At 38.3% G+C, this 21320-nt stretch overlaps 1 protein-coding gene across 13 annotated transcripts in view; it reads left to right on the top strand.

Annotated features, from left to right (window-relative positions):
- Positions 1-21320, top strand: part of RBFOX1 (RNA binding fox-1 homolog 1) — a 950329-nt gene that overhangs the window by 675664 nt on the left and 253345 nt on the right. The window lies entirely within an intron of this gene.

The raw sequence follows: 21320 nt of genomic DNA, 5'->3' as shown, positions 1-21320 counted from the left end.
GCTTTTCTTTTGCCAGCCCCTTCAGCCGTGTTGGGAGTGCGATAATTCTCCCAGGTATTTTGCAATTTGCAGTTCACTGAACAAATTATTCAAACATCTCATTACAGTTGTTTCTAACGTTTTGTTCATGCCAGATGACAAAAAAAAATGGTTTAAAATCAAATATTTTAACAAGTATTAAATTACTTACTATTAATACCTTTTTATTTCTTTCTTTTTTGATTTTGTGAGATTGAAGTTATTCTGTATATGTGGAAATCTAATTTTACGAAGAAACGTATTCTTTAAACTACCGTGTCAGGGCTTTCTGTTCTTATATGTTCTTGCTATGGATGTGCATACATGCCATTTCTAAGAACCTGAGGTGGACATTTACTTTCAATTTGCTTTGCTTCACATGCATATTTTGAGTTGGACTCTGTTAGTGTTCGCTCTGGTAAACTCTTGTATGCGTGATTGATTTCATATATAAGTAGGTGGCTTTGGAGTTAGTTAATAATTTTCATAACCATCTTTGGAAGACTGTGAGATGGGATTGCTCATGGAAGTCATGGCTTTCAGCAGAATCAATAGCACTTTGAAAGGGTTAAGAATTTTCCTGCTTGAGAATACTCCTGCAACAGGAGTATGCTACTGCTGAGCTATAGCATACAGCTAAGCTCTTTTGCTCCTTGCTGTTTGGGAATCATTGCTCTTGTAGCCCTGTTGCACTTAATGCTTTTAAAGGTGAGTTTTTATAATAGGTTGGTGCAGTGAATTTCAGTCAGAGTCAGTTGTCGTATTCTTCTTTGAAAACCCCCATATAAAAAGTGGAGGCTGTTGCATTTTAATTATACACGTTAATGAGTTGGAGGAAGGGTGCACTCCGCGGAGGCAAAGCTTCTGAGTCATTTTAAAAAAAAGTTTAAATGTACTTTAGGGATTTTTTTTTTTTTTTAATTTGCAGTGCTCTATTTTTGTGGCTGTAGGTTGGAAACAGATTGGATGTCAGACTGATTTCAACGTGTGTATTAGTGCTGGTATGTAGGTGGTTTCTCAAGTAAAGGTTTTTGCATTTATTTTAAAAAGTGGTAAGATAACTTTCCTATAGCTAGCTAGGTATTAAAATATGTAAGGTGTAATTCATGTGCAACAAAAATGTGAAAATTTATCTTTTCAATCCAAGGAAGGGCTTCCTGAAACACAATTCCCTATGAGAATATTAACAATTAAGTCAACAAACTGAAAATAATGTTTATTATGTGCCAAAGCCGTCTAACATGGTAGGACAGTTTTAAGTAGCTTCAAAATTCCCCTTTCTTTCTGTTATTGCTGTTCAAAATAAGGGCTAATTTCTCTTTGCTTAGGTAGGTTTCTGCTGGATCAACATATGTGCATTTTTTACCGTGTGTGTGTGTATGTATCTCAGATAGTGGTGTGATAACTAATTCTACTTTATTTGTCCACTGTATCATCACATTTTGGAATTTTACTCAAAAAATCTGAGTTCTGACTCAGTGCGGGGTTGGAAGCACATTATCTCCTGCTTTACAAAGGGTGGCCTGGGAGTGGTGTTTTGCATTAGAATACGAAGATCAGTTTTTGAGCGGTTCTTTGAATGCTTTTGCGAGAACAGCCCAATGTTTCCAGTACTGTCATCTCCATGGTTGAGGTCCCTAGGGGTGTGTTATTCTCTCCAGACCTATTCTCCCATTCTCAGCAGTAAGAATTTCTTTTCCCTTGAGCAGGCCACCAACTTGTTAAATGCCAAAGCATAGTAAGAAGCCATATTAAGGGATGCAGGACAGCTACCAACCATGCTCCTCGGTGCCAGCATCTCCAATGCAGAAAAGGGATGGGCTAAGATTGTTTGGAATTATTCTGAGCTGTTGCGTGTGTTGGCTCAGTTCTCTGCTTGAATCACTCAAGACTTGCAATAGCATTTTTATCGATTTAACTTAAATATACCTTTAAATCAGGCCAATTGTGCTGTTCATTTATGGGGTGTTATTTTTCTTAAATCTGCTTAGGTAGAGCAAAGAAATTGGGCAATCAACTATTTAAGTTTATACTGCATTAGCAAATGCTGTTAAAAAGTAAGAGGTGTTTTTATTAGTGCACACATGAGAATGGTTAGAGGGAAGCTATTATTTGGGTTGTGACATGTTTTGAATGTTTGCTATGTTCGGCAGCTCCGGACTAAGATAGTGGAACTACGCAGAACGGCGAAAAGGCTTTGTTGGTTGTACTTACAGTATGAAAAATGTTTTGGTTTAGGTAGATTCAATAAGAGCAGCATTTAGGGATTAATGTTGAAAAACAAAGAGAACACATAAGGGAATGAAAAGAAAAAAAAAAAAAAGGAAACACATTGACCTCGTTAAGGCAGGGACTAAGCATAATGCAGCCTGTCTTTTAACAAGTGTTATCAGAGCATAGATTTTGATGACGGATTTGGTGATGATGGAAGAAAAGGATTTTGACATGGCTGGAAAAGAATGAAATACATTCTTGTATATATTTTTTTATATGGTGGAGATTTATATATATTTATAAAAGACAAGAATTGAAAATCTTTTGTCTTGTGTGAAATCCCTACCTTCTTACTGCTGACTGCTCTGTAAGGAAAGTGTGATTAATTCAGATATCATTAGAAGAGTATGAATATATCTTGTGTAAATAATTTGTGTTTCTTCGGGCCCTGGTTTTGTTTAGGTTAATGATCCCATGAGGATACGTTTTCTCTGGTATATCTGTTCTGGCATGTGTTCAGCTTGCTCATCAGTTAATATCTTACAGAACAGACACACTGCACAGTGTAAAACTAAAATGACAAAAATACAGTTGCGATTGAGAGAAATACAGATGAGGGGGGAAATATGAGATAATAAATACTGTAAGAAAGATTCCAGATACTAGGTTTTACCTAAAATATATAGCAGTTTTGTATGACTAGAATATCAATAATCTCATGACAGCGTTGTTCTAAAGTTCATACACGTGTTTAAAGTGATTTAATGTACTCCTGTAGTTTTCAGTTTTATCTAGATGCCTTATTCAGTCATACCAAGAGCGTATTACTGAATATTTTGTTTATCGTTGTGCAAGTCTTAGTTTACTTGCAAGTTGGAACTTCACCATTTTCAGCTGAGCTGTATTTCAAAACTGTTTGGAGAAAAGATAAAGATTAAGATATATCCATTTTTTGGACTAGGGATTTTTTTTTCTTGTTGCTCAGTGTGCTTCTTTAGGAAAGAGGAGGAAGATGGTCATCTTTGAAAAGAGACCATGTGATGTAAGAATTTGTTAAAAACTAGAAGTTTACGTTTTGGTGTTTCTTGATATTGGACTGCGTGCCAAGTGTCAAGACCCTAGCACAGTGATGTGCAAGGATGTCACATTGCACATGTAAACTTAGATGATCCATAGATGTCTATTTTAACTTCATAAAAAGAAAGATAAAGTACTAGTATTTTAAATGGCCAATATTACTGACTCTGTTCTGTTGTGTTAATATGTTGCAGTTTGTCTATAATGTCAGCTTTTTCTGTCTAGGGTAATAATTAATAGCATACACTAAGGATAATACCTGCTATTAATCAGCATTAGCAGGAAACCCAAACACTGGTACGATTTTTGCTTAGTGCCTGAGAGGCAGAGTGAGAGAATTCCCCATAAAGTCATCTTGGCTTACTGGGATGATTAGTCTGTGTACCTTTATAAAGACAATTTTAATTATCTCTGAAAAGTAAATATAACACTAATGAAAAGAATGAGCAGAAAGAAATTTAAAAGTCATTGGCTGCCGGTCACTGAACACTGGAGGATGCTGTTGATCCTGGGGTCAACTGGCCACGTTACACATTCGCCAAATGAGAAGATAACCACCGAGTGGCCGTACATTTTTTTCACACTGCTTTTTAAGGTGTTCAGAACAGGGATTAGTTGTCCTGCTCTTTTTCTGGTCTTTGAACTAGCAAAAGTAGCAGACCTCAGGCTTAAGTATGTAGGAAAGAAATGGTGGCCTCTGAAGAAGCCTAAAATGGGGTCACCAATGTTATGCATCAAAAGATCACAGCTTCTTGCTCTTTTGCAAGAAAACTTCTGTGGCCTACAGTGCAGAGATAGCTCACACGATGAGAAGGAATATAGGGTGTGAATTACATGTGTGAAGAGTTATCCTCACATCAAATCAGTTCCTTTTGTTTACACTAGGTATGAATTAAATATAATTGCTTCCATAGCCTGTATTTTGTGTGTCACATAGTTTCCTTAGCCATTGCAATAAACATAGGAGCCTACTTGCAGAGGATGGAAAATGCAGAAGATTTGATGTATTTTTTCAGATTCACTGTTTAGGAAGATTTTAGTTCGTTGCAAATTTTCTCAAGTAAGCCTGAATGGAAATGGACAGATCTCATTTTTATCAACATAATGAAATAAAAGGACTAATAATAATAACCACACTGGATATGCAGCATTATATACTACAAAATGACTTGTGTTTGTTTATGCTGCTTTGTGACTTGGCAGTTTCATGCCTGTGTATCAGGTCTCATGAAGAGTTGTTTATTTAGTATGAATATACATTCAAAGAGGGCAGACTTTTGCAAACAGTGTGGGTGCAGGGGGAAGTTGGGATGGTTTCAGAAACATGTATGATTTTGTAATGCAGCGTTAAGTGCATATTGTGAAGATAACACAATCACTGCATTGTGATTGATAATATATAGTCTCATAGAGAGTCTCATCAGGCCCAAAGCCCTATCTATTTTAGGGGACACTAGGAGGAGGTGTTTGTGCTATAAAGCCCCAGGGAAGAACTCCACGCGTTCTCCAAACGTGGGAATCTTGGCAAAGGCAACTCTGAGGCTCCTTTTATTCTCAGGGCCTGTAATTAGTGCTGGATCCAAGACAGGCTTATCTCAGAAAGTATGTGTAAGCAAAGGGGAGCGGGAGAGAAATGCCCTGTAGCTCTTGAAAAGCAGCTGTCAATCAGCATGAATGGTTACAAAGGAGATCCAGCACTTGATGCTATAGCCAAGCGAAAGCTCCTGACAATGTCAGAAGATTTCTTTAGGTAGAAGATACCTGGCATGTGCAGCATGGCATGTATATACAGAGGAAAAATAAAAAATTAAAAAAAAAGTGAGGGGAGCATATTCGGTGCCATTTTCTTATTACCCACTTTATTTTTCCCAGCACTGTAAACACTGTAATCAAGGTGTGAGGATAAGAAGGAGCTCAGGAGTAGTCAGCATGGATTGAACAAGGGGAAATCATGCTTGACTAACCTGATAGCCTTCTATGATGGAATGCCCGGCTGGATAGATGAGGGGTGGATGTCTTATATCTGGATTTCAAAAAGGCTTTTGACACCGTCCCTCACAACATTCTCCTGGGCAAGCTCTGGCAGTGTGGGATAGATGAGTACACAATGAGGTGGATTAGGAACTGGCTGGATGGCAGAGCTCAGAGGGTGGTGATCAGCGGTGCAGAGTCTAGTTGGAGGCCTGTAGCTAGCGGGGTCCCCCAAGGGTCAGTCCTCAGCCCAGTCCTGTTCATTTTATTCATCAGTGGCCTGGATGGAGGCACAGAGTGCTCCCTCAGCAAGTTTGTTGATGACACCAAACTGGGAGGAGTGTCTGATACTCCAGAGGGCTGTGCTGCCATCCAGAGAGACCTGGACAGACTGGATGACCGGGCAGTGAAAAACCTCATGCAATTCAACAAGGCCAAGTGCAAGGTCCTGCACCTGGGGAGGAATAACCTCAGACACCAGTACAGGCTGGGGACCGACCTTCTGGAGAGCAGCTCTGCGGAGAAAGACCTGGGTGTCATGGTGGACGACAAGTTGACCATGAGGCAGCAGTGTGCCCTCGTGGCCAAGAAGGCCAATGGGATCCTGGGGTGCATTAGGAAGAGCGTCTCCAGCAGGTCGAGGGAGGGGATCCTGCCCCTCTACTCAGCCCTGGTGAGGCCGCATCTGGAGTATTGTGTCCAGTTCTGGGCTCCCCAGTACAAGAGGCATGTGGAGCTGCTGGAGAGAGTCCAGCGCAGGGCTACAAGGATGATCAGGGGCCTGGAACATCTGCCCTATGAGGAGAGGCTGAGGGAGCTGGGCCTGTTCAGCCTGGAGAAGAGAAGGCTGAGAGGGGACCTGAGCAGTGTCTAGAAGTACCTCAAGGGAGGCAGTGAGGAGGATGGTGCTGGTCTCTTTTCACTGGTGGCCACTGACAGAACTGGAGGTAATGGCCAGAAACTGAAACACCAAAAGTTCCACAGGAACTTAAGGAAAAAAATTTTAACAGTGAGGGTGACAGAGCACTGGAACAGGCTGCCCAGAGAGGTTGTGGAGTCTCCTTCTCTGGAGATCTTCCAAACCCGCTTGGACGCAGTCCTGTGCCACGTGCTCTAGGTGACCCTGCGTATGCAGGGGGGTTGGACTAGATGATCTCTAGAGGTCCCTTCCAACCTTAAGCATTCTATGATTCTGTTTTCTCTTTGTACTTTGAGAGATACTGCATTTTTTAAAAATTATTGTTTTTCTTTTTTGAAACTGTAAGGGGCCAGCAGAAGAAGAAATAATCTCTGAGTTTAGTTTTTTCTATGTTAAACCCTTATAGTGCTTTAAGATGAAAGCAAGGAGTAAAATTACATGTTTAATTAAAGCATATTACATTTTTGAGAGACTTTGTTGCAGGAGACAACTGCTGCCTTTTACTTAGAATTTTGGTGCAGCACTTCCCTCAATTGTACAATACCACAACTTGTGTGCATGTGGTTATTTTGCGCTGATATTTTATATCTTCACTTGCATTCACATGATGATTAGAAGGCCTAGCCTTTAGCTCCCTAGTGTATGATGAATATATCACAACTGACTTTTGCAAAAAAAGGTATAGCAAATAATGCATGCCATACTTTACAGAGACAAGATACCATTTGGAGAACAGTATTTTGGAGAGAAAGCATTTTTTTTCAACCTTTTACATACAAAATCAGATTTGAATCCATCTAGCCTGCTTGCTGTATGGTTTAACTGAATGTCATTTCCTCCCCTATGCAATGCTTTTTTAACATTTGAACACTTCCCCAAAAAGAATCCATTAGTGACAGATAACCATTTGGGATTTGGTATACAAATCAACTCTAGTTGTGAGCACTGCCATGTTACTCAAATCTTCTATTATTTCTTTTCTTCATTCTTTTTCTTTGTTAAGGGAAAGGATTGCTATACCATGTTGTGAAATGCACATGCACATAAAAATATATTTTAGGTGACATCTGTAATTTAGTTATAAGTATGAAATTCCTATATCATATTAGCAAAGAGTACCCTTCCTGTACTATGTTATTTTGGTAACATGATAGCTAGATTTGAAATGGAATCCAAAGGTCATAGTAGCCATAGTATTAAGAATTACTTAATCATATTTTCCTTCCCATCACTGACCTCATCTCTCTCCAGCCCCTAACTGCAACTGTGTACATTGCAGCAGGTGTGGAAAAATCTGTAATAGACTCATGCAATTTCAATTTTAAGTCTGTGGGGAGGTCAGTAGTTTTCTGACTGCCTATCAGACTATTTTTTGTATGCGGGTGGTACTAAAACTATCAAGTATTTGATTATTACGGTTAAACAAATGCATTATATTGAATTTATGTGCCATTTTTATTTTTCAGACTGTATCTTACGAAACTTGAAAGTAATTAGCAAATATTACATTTACAATTAAGCATCAGATGCATTAAAGAAAACATTAAACTACAATGTTTCTCCCTTCTTAAAAAAGGCATATTCTCTGTATTGCACTTCTGCACTGCCATTAGCAAATAAAATACTGTTAAGTTACTTTAAGTGTTACATAAGTGCATTCTACTTAATAAAAAAAAAAATCATGTGTGTAGGTTCAAAACTGTAGAACAACTTTTTTTTTTTTTTTTTTTATGCCAAAAAATGGAAAATCTTAAATGTAAAGCAAAAGTTTCTAAAAACAACAACAAACCTGTTTTGGACATTCTTTTGGAGCAAAAGTTAAAATTGCATGGAGCATAACTCAGGTAAAGCTGGTTTGATTTGACAAAGGCTATGCATAACCCCACAGCTATGGTGGTGACGGCACACAAAAAGCTGTAATGAAGTAAGTATTGACACATTGTATTCTGGATATTTATGACTACTGAAGGGGAAAGATGTTTCTGGTGATTGATTTTATTCCATAAAGAAAGACAATATAAGAGTTTTCTGATTAAATATTATGTCTGTGATAAAAGAAATACAGTCAGCATACTGCTTTTGAGTGTATTTTACTTTTTTTTATGGAACAAAATGGAACAAAAGGATTCTTTGAGAAAATACAAATCATCAGGAAAATAGTACAGAACTACTCTAATAACATTATTAAATAATATATTACATAAACATACAAGATTTGTTTCTTTTAACATTGCAGCATTGCTGCCTTTTTTTTTTTTTTTCTCCTTTCATACTTTCTGTTGCTTCTTGGCTTCTACAAAAAGCCCCAGTGCTGGTATGTTGTCCTGTGATGGTGATCGGTTATAAAGCTAGGAGAATTAGACTGAGTGGGCAAGCAGTCATGCAGGTGCAATCGAGTTGGTCAGAGACATAGTCAAAATGCATATCAAAATCCTAGGATTTGTGTGTGTGTACGTGTGTGTGTGTGTATGTGCGCATGTCTTTCTACCTAAAAGTCTCGGACAACTAGCATTGTACAGGTTTCCAAAGTAGCCTTAAGAGCTCCAGGACTTAGTAGAAAGGTCATCTGTAAATTGGGTGTCATATTTTGGAAATCATTGAGCACTCTTTTTGTTGAAATGCATTAAGAGGATACTGTATCCTCTAGTCTGCCTATCATTGTACCAAATGTATGTAGGAAAGAAGGTATTAAGAGACAAAAATGCTCTGTAAAAGCATATCGCAATGGATATCATGGGAACTGGACACTAGAATTTTCCTGCGAGGTCCCTTCCATTTGGTTGATTTCTGCGAGAACAGAAATCTTTCATCATAAAGATTAAAGTCCAGGGCTTCTTACTTGGCAGCAAGGACTGTCAACAAGAAAGACATTCATTATTAATAATGAAGAGAGTCTTATCATTTTTCATTTTACTGGGAAGGAAAAGGACAAAGAGACATCAACACCCATGAAACTGTACGGCTAACCCATTCACAGTTTCTGGTTGTTTTCTTCATAGTCACATGGATAATCTATCATTTTCGCATTTGCAGTTAGTTAGAGAATATAACAACTCACACTTCCAATATGAATTAGTTGGTACTTACTAGTTCTGGTTAAGTATGGAGTTGTGCCATTCCTGAAAACTGTTTGAATACTTCAGCTTTCTTCTGAACTACAGGAAGGTTGTATAAATACAAAATCTTTACAGAGAAAAATGTACTGATTCATCTTCATATTAAAAGAAGTTTCATTATGCTTTTTCTTAAGTTATGAGCTTCTATCTAATTATGTGTAAATTATCTAAGTAGGTTCCCAAGTATTTTAGTGATAAGCATTTTTATGCTTGCCAGAAAAAATTGTAGAAGATATCATCAAAAGCAACTTATCTTGCAGATGGCAAAATAGACATTTTTATTTCTGTTGGAAAGATTTGAAATGTTTACACTCCTGGGAGGAAGGTAAGTGTTAAGCAGTTTTACAGTTAAAGAAAATCATACACTACTTTCATCTTCTATGGAAATAGTAATAATAATAAAGAAATTCCTAAGAACCTGGTCCAAAGTAAAACACTGTATTGAAAATAAAACTGAAATAAACCACCAACTTGTTAATATTCAACTTTAGAGATTCAATAGCTTAGGATACATTTTTTTGGAAACATAAAGGTTTTCCGTTTGCTTAGTGTTCTTAAGCCTTCCTCTAGGAAGGAGAGCTGGATCTTTCTGTAGGATCATAGATGTAATGGTGGCTATGAATATGCAATGTTTGGTGCAGAGGTGAGGGATTCCTCCCCTGCAATGCCGTAGGAGGGATAGTAGGAATGATGAGGGGCTCTGGATGCTGGGAATAGATTTAGTTCTACTACAGCACTATATGTAAAGATATCTGATGCATTTTTTCAAAGCTGGGGTCTGCCAACCCCCAGCCTTTTCCATGCTGGCCTGTGGCTATGACTACAGGTCTGTCAGCCTACAGTGATCTCTCTACCTCTGAGGAATGACCTTTGGTCATTTGGTCACACTGGTACATTGCCTGTTGGGACAAAAAAGCCCTCTTCTGTTGCAACAAAGAAAGGTGACTTTTCTAGAGTGACTTTCTCTCTTTTGATGTTATGAATAAGGTATTAAGTGATGATGGATTCTTTGACTCTGAAAACCAAGCATGTATTCATGATACCAATGAGTTATGATAGTTGTAGAGCAAGGGGGCAAGTGAGAGGTGTAACCTTTTGCCAAAGGGCCCCTCGCTGGACTGGAGTTGAGCTGGGGACAGTCTAAGCCCAACTGTCTCCCTTATTTTTACCAGTCAAACACTGTGGATTGGCAGTGTTTTATTAGACTGTGTCCAGAAAAGTGAAATTTATTTCCATGCACAATCAAGCACTGAGAAGCTGTAATGAGTTCACATAGTATTGAGGTGAATAGCTTTGCTTTTTCGTTCCATTTTGCTTGGAGGTATGAGCGGAGACTCTTATTGCAGAGAACATACAAATCTATTGTAAAAGTGTGTCTTCAGATAAACTTGACAAAATTATCTTGGGGATGAAGTATTCAAGCATAGCTGTTTGCCTTATATTTTCTTATTAAAAAGAATGAAACAGGTCACCTGAGAAGTCACTAAAGAAAAACAAAGTTCACTGACTAATGCTTGTTAAATGCTCCTTATAAGTAAATGACTGAAGTTTCAGAATTTTGCCCTTTCTGAGCATCTCAGCCACCCTAGTTCACATCAGGCTGCATGTGCATCCTCTGTAGAGCTGCTGTGTTCTGCCGCAGCTGACGAATTTCACAGCGCTGGACAGGACTGTTTATCACCGACCTCTAATCAATGGGAGGATCCTAAATCGTTTGGTCTGCAAACTAGTTTGATGCAAGGGCTTTTGGGAAAGACTTGACTTGGACATGGGAGCATCAAAGAAACCGTTCTGGTTTTAGTTCCCTCCTGCTGACACTGAAGCCTTATAGAGAAGTGTCTGATTTTGTTGGAGCGAGGATGAAGGCTAGAGAATAAAAATAAATAAATAATAAAGCCAAGGAGCTAAAGGTTTCTTAGTAATTCAAAGTCATACTACTTTGTCATTCCATAGTGAGGATGTTACTTGGACCCTGCACCCATAGAAGGAAGAGTAGCATGTCTGTGGGAAAGGTGTATGCAATAAAACCCCATCAGGATGTATGAGTTCTCATGACACCAGTGGACTTGGTTCTTGCATTTTGTAACCTTTGGGTGTTTATCTCACAATCATAGTCACGTTCACGTCTCTAATAGATTTGTCAGCCTACTTTATGTATGTGTATCTGTATATCAAAAAGATATGAAACTATAAAAAACCCTTAAAATAGTAAAATATCAAAATTCTTTGGTAGTTAGGAATAAAAGTCCATATATGAAGAAAGACCTGCCTCCACCCCCCATTTTGTTGATCAGAGTTTTGCACAGTTTTGGATGGAGTGAGACCTGCAGCAATCTCAGAAATAAGCAGTTGTTTCTTTGTGGGTAATCTATTAAATAACATCAATTTTCCATGTAAAATATTATTAGCATTTGGATTTCACATGAGGATTAAATATGACACCTTTAATGTCATATATGATTATAGAAGGCAGAGTTGGATTTTGCTTTATTTTGTTTTATCCATTAGTAATACTACTTGTAACTCCCTAGCTGGCAGTGAATTTTCCTGTGTGTTTCCAAGCATTTCTGTAGAGAACCTAATACTTATACACAGAATTAAGATTGTTGATGAATTGTGCAGCCCAGTTGTCTTGCTCCTGGATTAAGTTATTTTGCGGTTGAATTATTTTGGCAAGACTTGGATAAAGATGATAGTTAAGGGTTTTTGTTGTTTGTTTGTTTTCTTTTTCCCCAATTATATTTCTTTTCATATTGTTTCAATCTTGACAATCAGATTGGCTCTTCAGCAATAACTTTTGAAATATTGAAGTAAGAATGATGAGAAAAAGAAAGCACACTTTTTTCCAACTTTGTGGGAAGGTTAGTGACAAATTTTGGAGAATTGTCCGAGTGGCTCAGGCGTAAATGATTATCCAGTTATGATATTTACCCTGATTTTAGTAGTCTTTTAGTGCAATTACTGATAAACTGGATTTACTTTTCTTGTATTCTATGTTGAAAAGGATCAGAAAATCCTTGAGAAAAATATTGCTGTTAGCTTAATCTGCAGCACTGCAGGTATTTTTCTGCCTACGGAGTCCAGTGCTGCATTCATTGAGTATTCAGAGTTCTACCAGTTTCAGTGTGTTTGACTTGCAGAGGATGGAACAAAAGTAGATTCTTTATTTTTTGCTGTTCGTCCTCTCACTGCTGATTTTAGTTAACCTTGCCTTTCTTTCTCTGCCTATTCTTTTATCTGTGGAATGTTTGTAGAATTGCTTTACACCTGCTTTATGTTGCCTCAAAATCCAAGCTAGCACTTGGTCGCTGTTGAGTGGCCGGTGTAAAAGGAGCTTCTGATCTCAGTTCATTTCCTGCAGTGGAGGCATCATCAGCACACGCAGTGTCTGGGGCGATGGGTTCTGCAGGAGGCTCTGCACAGGTTGCAGAATAAACCATGGTGTCATTCTGAGAGGTGGTGCTCACAGGTTGGCGCTGATGCAAATGCATGGGAGCATCAGGAAACTTGCAACTCTGTAAATAGCTGAAAAGAATAATTTGGCAACTTGCAAGCACTTTATTTTTTAAATGACTTTTTTTTTTTTTTTTCTCTGTATAGAAACCTGCAAGGACTGTAAAGGGTGGTGTTACGTAACTTGTGAATAAAATAGCATAACATAAGCCAAAACTGACAAGTAGCTTCTTTTTTACTACTTTGAATTACTCCTTCAAAAATATGTCAGCATCTACTGTATCAGACCTTTGCTTCATTGAAACACACAACTCATTGATTAGCAAGGTTATCTATTACACGTATACTTGTGTGGCTTTTTGCTTCCCTCAACTGAAACATATGGTTTGCAGGAGATCGCTGGTGTGCTGTCTCCCAATTATTTGCGGTGCTCTCTGTGCATTGGCAGGACCTTTGGCAGGAAGGCACAAAGGCTGCTCACGTTCGCTTTAGCTTTGATTCCTGCTCTAATAATAGTAACAGTTCTGCTCCTTTTCTCCTCCTGGGATGTGGAAGTGTGGAGGACTTTCATACATAAAGGCGAGCAGAGAAGAAAATTAGATTGGTGGAAAAAAGCTAGAAAAGAAGCAAGGTTGGAGTTTGTTTGCAGAAATTATTTAATGCCCTCTCGATGTATATGAGCAATCAGACACTGTATTGAGAAGCACCAGCAGGCATAAGATAAATAGTTTATATGCTTTATACTTTTTTTTTTTTGAGAATGGGCTCAGCATCTAGTATGGAGGCACTTGGTTTCTTATCTGACTTCTCCTTTAACTTCTTTAATCCTTGTAGAGCTTTTGAGTAAATTTAAGTACTGTTCAGCCTTGAAAAATAGTGTATTCACATAAAAGCAGTTGTTTGTAACTGCGTTTTAGATCTTAAGTTTTCCTGTGGTTTTCAGTTTTATGTTATCTTATGTAGTTTTATCTTTTGTTTAGTGTACACTGATGTCTGAAAATAGGACCATGGGAATGGGATTCTTTGTAAATATCTGGTGAAAAGGGCTAACCTGAATTCGTGTCTCTAGATGATTTTGTTATTTGTAATTTGCAGCAAGTTCTCTTTCATACTGAATAAATAAATAAAGCCAGCACTTGTAAAAGTGATGTAAATATAAATGGCATGAACAAACTTTAATGAGTCTTTTTTTAAAAAAAAAAAATCTGTATCTGTCATGCCGATAGGTTTTATTTGAAGGGAGCAGAAGTATTAAGGGCCAGGTTAGGCAATGCTGTATGAAATGTGTATGGTCCTACGTTGATTTGGGGAGATGCAGGAGCTGCTTGTTATGTGTGTGGTCATACATCAGTGCAGAAAAACATCACCTGTTTTTTTGTTTTTTTTCTTAAATGTCTCCAGGATATTTCTGACACAATGTTGAATATAACATATTATACATTATGTTGTGCAAATATAACATGACTTGGATTTTCTGAGCTATCTTTCTTGAAAAGTTTGTATTTCAAAGAAAGAATTTATCCAAAATAGAAGAGCATAGGGGAGAAGTGCTACACATACGTAAGAATATTGAGGGGGTGTTGGAGAAAGGAAGGAATGTCAGTTAATTAGGCTGTAAATGTTAAACATGAACAAATTTTTGTGGAGAGACTTGAACGGTCTGAATCCCTGGGGATGAAAAGCTTGAACTTTATGCAAAAGGCAAAAGAAGGGGGGAAAGTGTCAAAAAGAGTGACATAGTAGCAGGGGGAAAGAGAAGAGTGATTTTTTTTTTTTGTAGTACGGGTGCAGATATCAGTGAATAAAAGATTGTAAGGAAGGAATTGCAAATAGGAGAGGTGAAGGATGGCCACCATAATATGAGAGAGTTGATTAGTGCTGATGAAAGCAAATAACTTGTAGAGGATATTGTAGAAGAATTGGCAGGCCCTAGTTATTAGCTGAGGAGGAGAAAGAGTCAGAAATGTTGAATGTGACACCTTATCAATTGAAGTTGAGATAGATTAAAAAAAATACCAATTAGAGAGTGAAAAGAGGAAGGAATTGATGCTGGGCTGAGGAACAGATCTGGTAGAGGTTGCGCTAATGAAGCAATTGGAAAGGTAGTGTGAAAAGGACCGGATCCCAGAAGGATTCAGTGAAAGAGGAGTGAGGAAACAAAGCAACTGTCTCAAAACCAGCAGGTAAAATAAACTGGGAGAAGAGAGGAGGAAACTAAAGAAAAAAGGAACAGATACAGAATTGACTTTGTGTATCAGACTGAACTTCCTCACACAGTACTTGTATACCTATTTCAAGACTTAATGAGCAGGCCTATATAGGCAGCTTTGTATCAGTTCCGTATGGAAAGCTGCCTGTGTGCCAAAATGTGTGGTTCTGCAAGGGTGATAAATGGCCAAAGCTCTTAAACTCCAAAAAACCCTCTTGTAACTTCTGGCATAACAGTGAGCTTGGGCTGTGGCGTCTGACGTCTGTCTGCTGGAATGGTCTTTTGGAGACAGTACAGGTGACGTACTTCGGAAAGCCCTGGAAGTGCTGTAGTATGCACAGAAGCCAAAACTTCAAAAGGCTTCTTTTTAATTTTCCTAAAGCTTTATCCATGTGTCTTTCAGTGGAGGGGAGTATTTAATGAGGACTCTTCAGGCTCGGCCATGCTACTTTGAAGATGTTTTAGTTGGAAGTCAGGTTGGAAAGGCACAAGAAAGAAGGGAGAAAGGCAGGGTTTTGAAGAGTCACTGAACTAAATTTAAAACGGCCTGAGCCTGTCTTGTAGAGCAGTGTCAAAATGATGAAGACTATTTTGAGATTTACCAGTAGAAATGCTGATACCTCAGTTCCTGCAGGGAGCTGTGCAGACATTGTACATGGCTTCTGAGAGCTCGCGTGTTCTGCAGGGGCAAGTAGGCTGCAAAATGTAGGCAGAGGACATGGGAAGTGGGGACATGGAGGATGTGTTGGTTTGATTCAGGAACATGTTAATATTTAGCTGTTGTACATACCAAAATTAGCTGCTGCACTGGGGACTAAGTTTGGTGGATTTGGGCGGAATGTATGAGAGAGGATAGCTCTAGACAGAATAATAAAAGGAGAAGTGATTTCATTACAGAAAGAAACTGTGCTGATGTCCAGTTAATTCCTGCAGAGAAAAGAAACAATCTTTACATAATAGCATAATTAATCTATCATTTATTCTTCTTCTGAGATTTGTCCAACCCCCCCACACCCCTGGGTTAGGAATTTATTAATATCTTTTGGAAAACTAACAGACTTCAGCAAGGTGTGTTCCTGCTACCCTGATATAGATATACTCGTGTGTGTGGAGTTTTTTCTGCTATGACATGAAAACAAGCTCTAAGTTGATGTGCTTCTGCTGCTTATTTCTCACCCTATGTTGCAGCCTTTTATTTGTTATGTCATAGTAACAAGGTGTGAGAGATGGGCTGCAATTAAAGGAGCATAAATGGGAGACAATTTATTTTCATATTGAACTTGTGAGAAAATAATTTTAGCTTTATGTTAACTCTACTATATTCGGTGTGCATAAAGCAGAAATCATAGTAGTGCAGGTGACTTAAGTGCCTGTATAAAAGAAGAAAAACGAACATGTTTAGGTTAAAAAAAAAAGAGTTAGTCCTCATATGTAGTTATAAGCCATATATGTGTGTGTGTGTGTATGTATGTAGAATATATACATATACGTAGTCCTTGCTGCCAAATAATGTCTTTTGCTCCCATCTGATGTCTCACAGACCAAATCCATAGTGAAAGCAGACCCTGCTTTGTATAAGACTGTAGGCTTTCATCTTCTGCATGGTTTCTAGGGTGGGAAGCCTACCCTCTTTTAGCTATTCCACAAAATTTTAGGAAGGCTTTTAATATCACCAGGAAATTTCATATAACTAAAGGTCACACTGTTAAGTCCTTTTTTTTTTTTTTTTTTTTTTTTTTTTAAAAGTCTTGGAAAGAATATGGCAACATGACGTGTGACAGTCTCTGTTGTCTTCAGTCAGTTTTTTAAAATGGAAATTATAAAAAAAAATAAATAAAAAAGGTACAGGAAAGATGAACAGGGTGGTAATTACAGTAGCTGGACAAGGGTGGTAATTACAGTAGCTCTTAATTATGATAGCTAGGCAACCATCAAAACGGTTGTCCTGTGTGAAGCAGACTTGTGTTGGAGCGTTATGTAAAGAACCGCTATATGTGCGTGTGAAAAGCAAGCCTGGTGCCGTGGGACTGTGGCTGGTATCTCCACGTGTCCTGCAGCCCTCGTGTGGGAAGAGATGGAAGCAGGGCTGAGACAAGGGTTTGCTGTCCTGATGTCACTCACCTTGGTCCTTACGTGTGTGTTTATGTCACCGCTCCTTGGGACGGTGCAGCCAAGGTAACAGTTTAGGGGTAGCTGCGGGTGCCGGCCCGGGGCTGCTGCGCTGGGGAAGCCGCTGCTGCTCCCGCCAGCGGTCGCCCCTTCCCGGGTGTCTGGTCGCCCCTTCCCGGGTGTCTGCCACCACGTCTATGTGGCGTCAGGTCCGGGTCGCAGCGCGCTGGGCAGCTCTCAGGGTTACAGCAAGCCCAGAGCAATTTAAGGTCGTTGAGAGCTTTAGAGTGCTGTTTTGCCTTGGTTTAGCCTTATGTTTTGGGAACTACTCTGATATAATACTACTCCCTGCACCTTATTTACTACGCAGATTGCCGATGGGAGTTGAGGACACCATCAGAAAGTTCAGCGCAGCTCCTTGGAGCTGAGAAGTGCTTTGGGCTCGGGTTGGTATGAGCTTTGTCTCCACTAGATGGAGGTGCTGGAATAGCTGTGCACACTCCGGAGCGTGGAGCCGGCCGCGCATCCCTGCGAACGAGGAGGAACGCGAGGAGTGGTGTTCTCACCTTGCCGTGTGCAGCAGAAAAAATTGTGCAAATCCACTGCCTTCAATGAGCTGAGCACGTGTGCAACCTCACACAGAATGAAATTGGGGTTGCTCTGCCTTTCCCTGTTACTGTAGTGAACATTTGCTTTCTGCAGAAGAGCTAGACACCCTACACCAGGAAAGTAAAACCTAATGTGGAGCTTGCACCTTCTGCTTGCAAAGGTTGCAAACTCTCCAAGAGCTAAACATTATTGTTTTTATTTTATTTATTTATTTATTTTTGCATACATGGCTGGAATTTGCTTCTTCTGTTGTGGAAAATCTGTATATGTAGTGTTGAAAGCTTATGAAATAACCTTGTTAAGTGGCTCTGAAGAGGTTAACCTTGGTACAGTATCTTTGTAGATGGTGAATGTGATGTACAGAGAAGTTAATGGACATAACAGTGCTTAGCAGAAACAGAAAATTAATAATTCTTAGTTGCCTGAGGTAAGTGCAAGTCCCTCTAATGTCTTGATCTTTGTGCAAAGACCTATTGAAGAAAAGCAGTCTTAATAAAAATCTTAAAATAGAAATGGGGATTTTCATGATAAGAAAATATCCATGGAATGATGGCTTAATTGAAAAGAATGGAGGGAAATCCTTTTTTTTTTTTTTTTTGACAAGACACATATTGTTTAAAAGAGTCAGTACTATTCCCTAGCTTTTAAAAATAATCATAACATAGATAATTAAGGAAATGGAGTGTTATATGGGCTGAAGATAGCAAAGATGTTAGTGTTTGTTAATAACTTGTCGAAATATATTCTTTTTTTTTTTTTTTTTTTAAGTTTACAATATGATACTTTTTAATTTTAGTTCAGGCTTTAATGAAGCAGATGGAAGGAATCTTACAGGGGAGGGTGAAGTAAGTTATCAAGCCCTTTGGAAAGGAAATAGTAGTTTTGGTCAAGGAATGGAAAATAATCCCTTGAGATGCAAGAAGCTTTGGGCTGAAAAGCCTTCCATGTTCTGAGACTGGCTCCATGTTTCCTTAGGAGATGTGATTTATGGTTAGGTAGGAATGAGTACAGAATGTTGTAGACATGAATAGAGGACAAAATTCAACTCAGAAATTCAAGACGGAACTGCCTGGTTTTCTAATGCAGACAGTTTTGCTGCTTCTGTGAAACAGTATCACCGCTTTGGGGAAAATCTTGACTGAGAAAAGATAATTGGAATTAAACGCCAAGGTAACTTGTTAATGGACAAATTGCAAGGAGTAGGGGTTTACTGAAGGGTGAACGTCAGTAGCTGGTAGGACACAGCAGTCTAAACGCAACGCTGCTGCAGGGGGAAGTTTCAGGTATGACGTGGTGTGCGGTCTTGCAGGTGGGCTCTTTCAGATCTTACTGATTGTGCTTGCTGTTAATTGGAAACCTCACGGATGATGTTGCCAAATAATAAGGGGATAAAATATACTTCAGTTACTGAGTGCGGTGTCTTGGGTCTGAAAATCCAGCCTTGTCAGAAACTGAGAGCCAGTTCTAGTGATGCCATCACCATGCTCGAAATTCAGATTATGCTTCTGGTGATCCATGTATCATGGTGCATATAGCCCGAACGTGGGATGTGGTTAAGACTGAGGGATTGGGTTTAGTATAGACTCATGTAAACAGAACGTGACTTAAAAGAAGTGACATTATTTTATTTTTGTGAGCTAAAGCATGCTTTATTATACTATTCCTAAGGAATATATGTATTGCTTATTATAGTATTCCTTTAAATGGCAAGTTATCATGTGAAAGAAATAAATTGGGTAAGTAACTTCCTGAGAATCAATTTAAGTAATGTGTTATGTCAGGCCGAAGAAATCTGTTACTTTATTTAGGTTTCGTGTGCATATATAAGTGCATGTATGTGGATAAATTATATAGTGAAAAACATAAATGCTATTGTTTCAGTGATATGAATTAATAAAAAAAGAGAGTGTTTGTAGTAGTTGTGGAACATATTTTTCTTACTCAGAGATGTGTGGAAATAGAGGATAAAAGAGCAATAAGAAATTTACTTTTAATATTTACTAAATTGTGAAGTATTTGTTCAGCACGTTGTTTTTAAGAGTGTGTTTCATCCCGTTGTTTTATAGATGTCGTCTTAGCTATAAAACAGTGCAATAGACAGAAAAAACTTTGCTTGACCATCAGCATGTTCCAGAGCTTCACTTTGGAAAATTAGCTAGACGGAGGGAGTTCCAAGGGCTTTGGCTGGGAAGCAAGCTGCCTTTGATCCTGGCATAATGTAGAGCGAGCGGGTTATCTGCCTCCTTACATAACATATTTGTTTTTCATTAAACATTCTGATAAGGTCTTATTAAAGTACCATGTATAATTTATCATGTTTCATATGAAAATGAGCTGAAAGGAAAATTCTATCTGCTTAGGGCATTTCCAGAATAACAGGCTTTTTGTGCTAGGGAGGGGAAAAAAAGGCAGAAGAAAAACATGACATACTCCTGTCAGAACAGGAGACTGCTTAAGGCGGAGAGAAAGAATGAAAAGAGGAAAAGGGGCACAGAGAGGGTTCATTTCTCATCCTCACTTTCTCTTGCTGTTTTTATTCTTTTTCTTGGTTTGCTTTGTATTTTTTTTCTTTTTTTTTTTTTTTCCCTTCTGTATCATGTAGTAATTTGTGCTGTTCTAGAGCTGTGCTGGTCTAGTGGGTCAGTCCATGATAATCTGCAAAAGCATGGATGTTTCCTAAGCCAAAAAGCAGTCCCTATACTGTCAGTTTGTGTTTTAATTATTTCAGTGTTAACCATGGAACACTAATTACATTGGTCTAGTTACATTGGCTGCTTTGGAACAAGAGAATTATGTAATAAGTGATTCTACTGGAAAATATTTATTTTTTCCATGAAGATGACTTCCATGGATCTAAATGAATTTCTGAAGTTTCTGTGAGTGCGGATGTGTGTACACACTTGTAAAATGCAAAATAATATATACTTTTTTCTTAGTGCAGAGCCTGAGGTGCAATGACATGTTCTGTGTCTATTTCCATTTATACAGGGACTTTTATTTCTCTTTAAAGGAAGTCTTCAGTATCCAAAGACCTCTACTGTATTGTTGTTTATTATCATTAATATTAAACTTTTGTTACAAAATATTTCTCTGCAAAAAGTGGATTTTACAGGTGTCCTGTAAAATTGGTAATTTGAAAATCTTTTGCAAAATCTTTTTAAAAGGAGCCCCTTTAAAACCTCAGGTGTTGCTTTGAGGTTTGACCTTCTTTCCTGAAGAATTAATAATTCATTCATTTGTCAAATACTAATTAAAAACAGTAGTATCTTTTGTTATACTTAAGTAGTATGTAGAGAAAAAAGGAGACCTGTAGTATTGGACCTCAAGGACAAGCTATAATATAAATTATTTGATTTGCAGGTCACATCCTACTTTATTACATAAAGACTAACTAGATCTACTAATGAATAATTATTACTCCATAAAAGAAAGAAAGAAAAAGTCTGCAAGAGCAGAATACTAATTTGAGGTATCACTCTCCAAGTAAAAAGTAAACATAAAATTCTAAAAATTACCCATGTAATTTGTCCATGTAACCTGATAGGGCACTCTTTGAGAAGAGATTGACTAGCTGTCAAACACATTTGCAATTTTAGATGAGTTTTAGAAGAATTTTAAGATACAG

This window comes from Tinamus guttatus, unplaced genomic scaffold, assembly GCF_059628265.1.
Source record: "Tinamus guttatus ecotype Peru unplaced genomic scaffold, ASM5962826v1 Tinamus_guttatus_pri_ptg000172l, whole genome shotgun sequence".
NCBI classification, from domain to species: domain Eukaryota; kingdom Metazoa; phylum Chordata; class Aves; order Tinamiformes; family Tinamidae; genus Tinamus; species Tinamus guttatus.
Note: the sequence above shows the minus strand (reverse complement) of the source record. Positions and strands in the feature narration are given on the sequence as shown.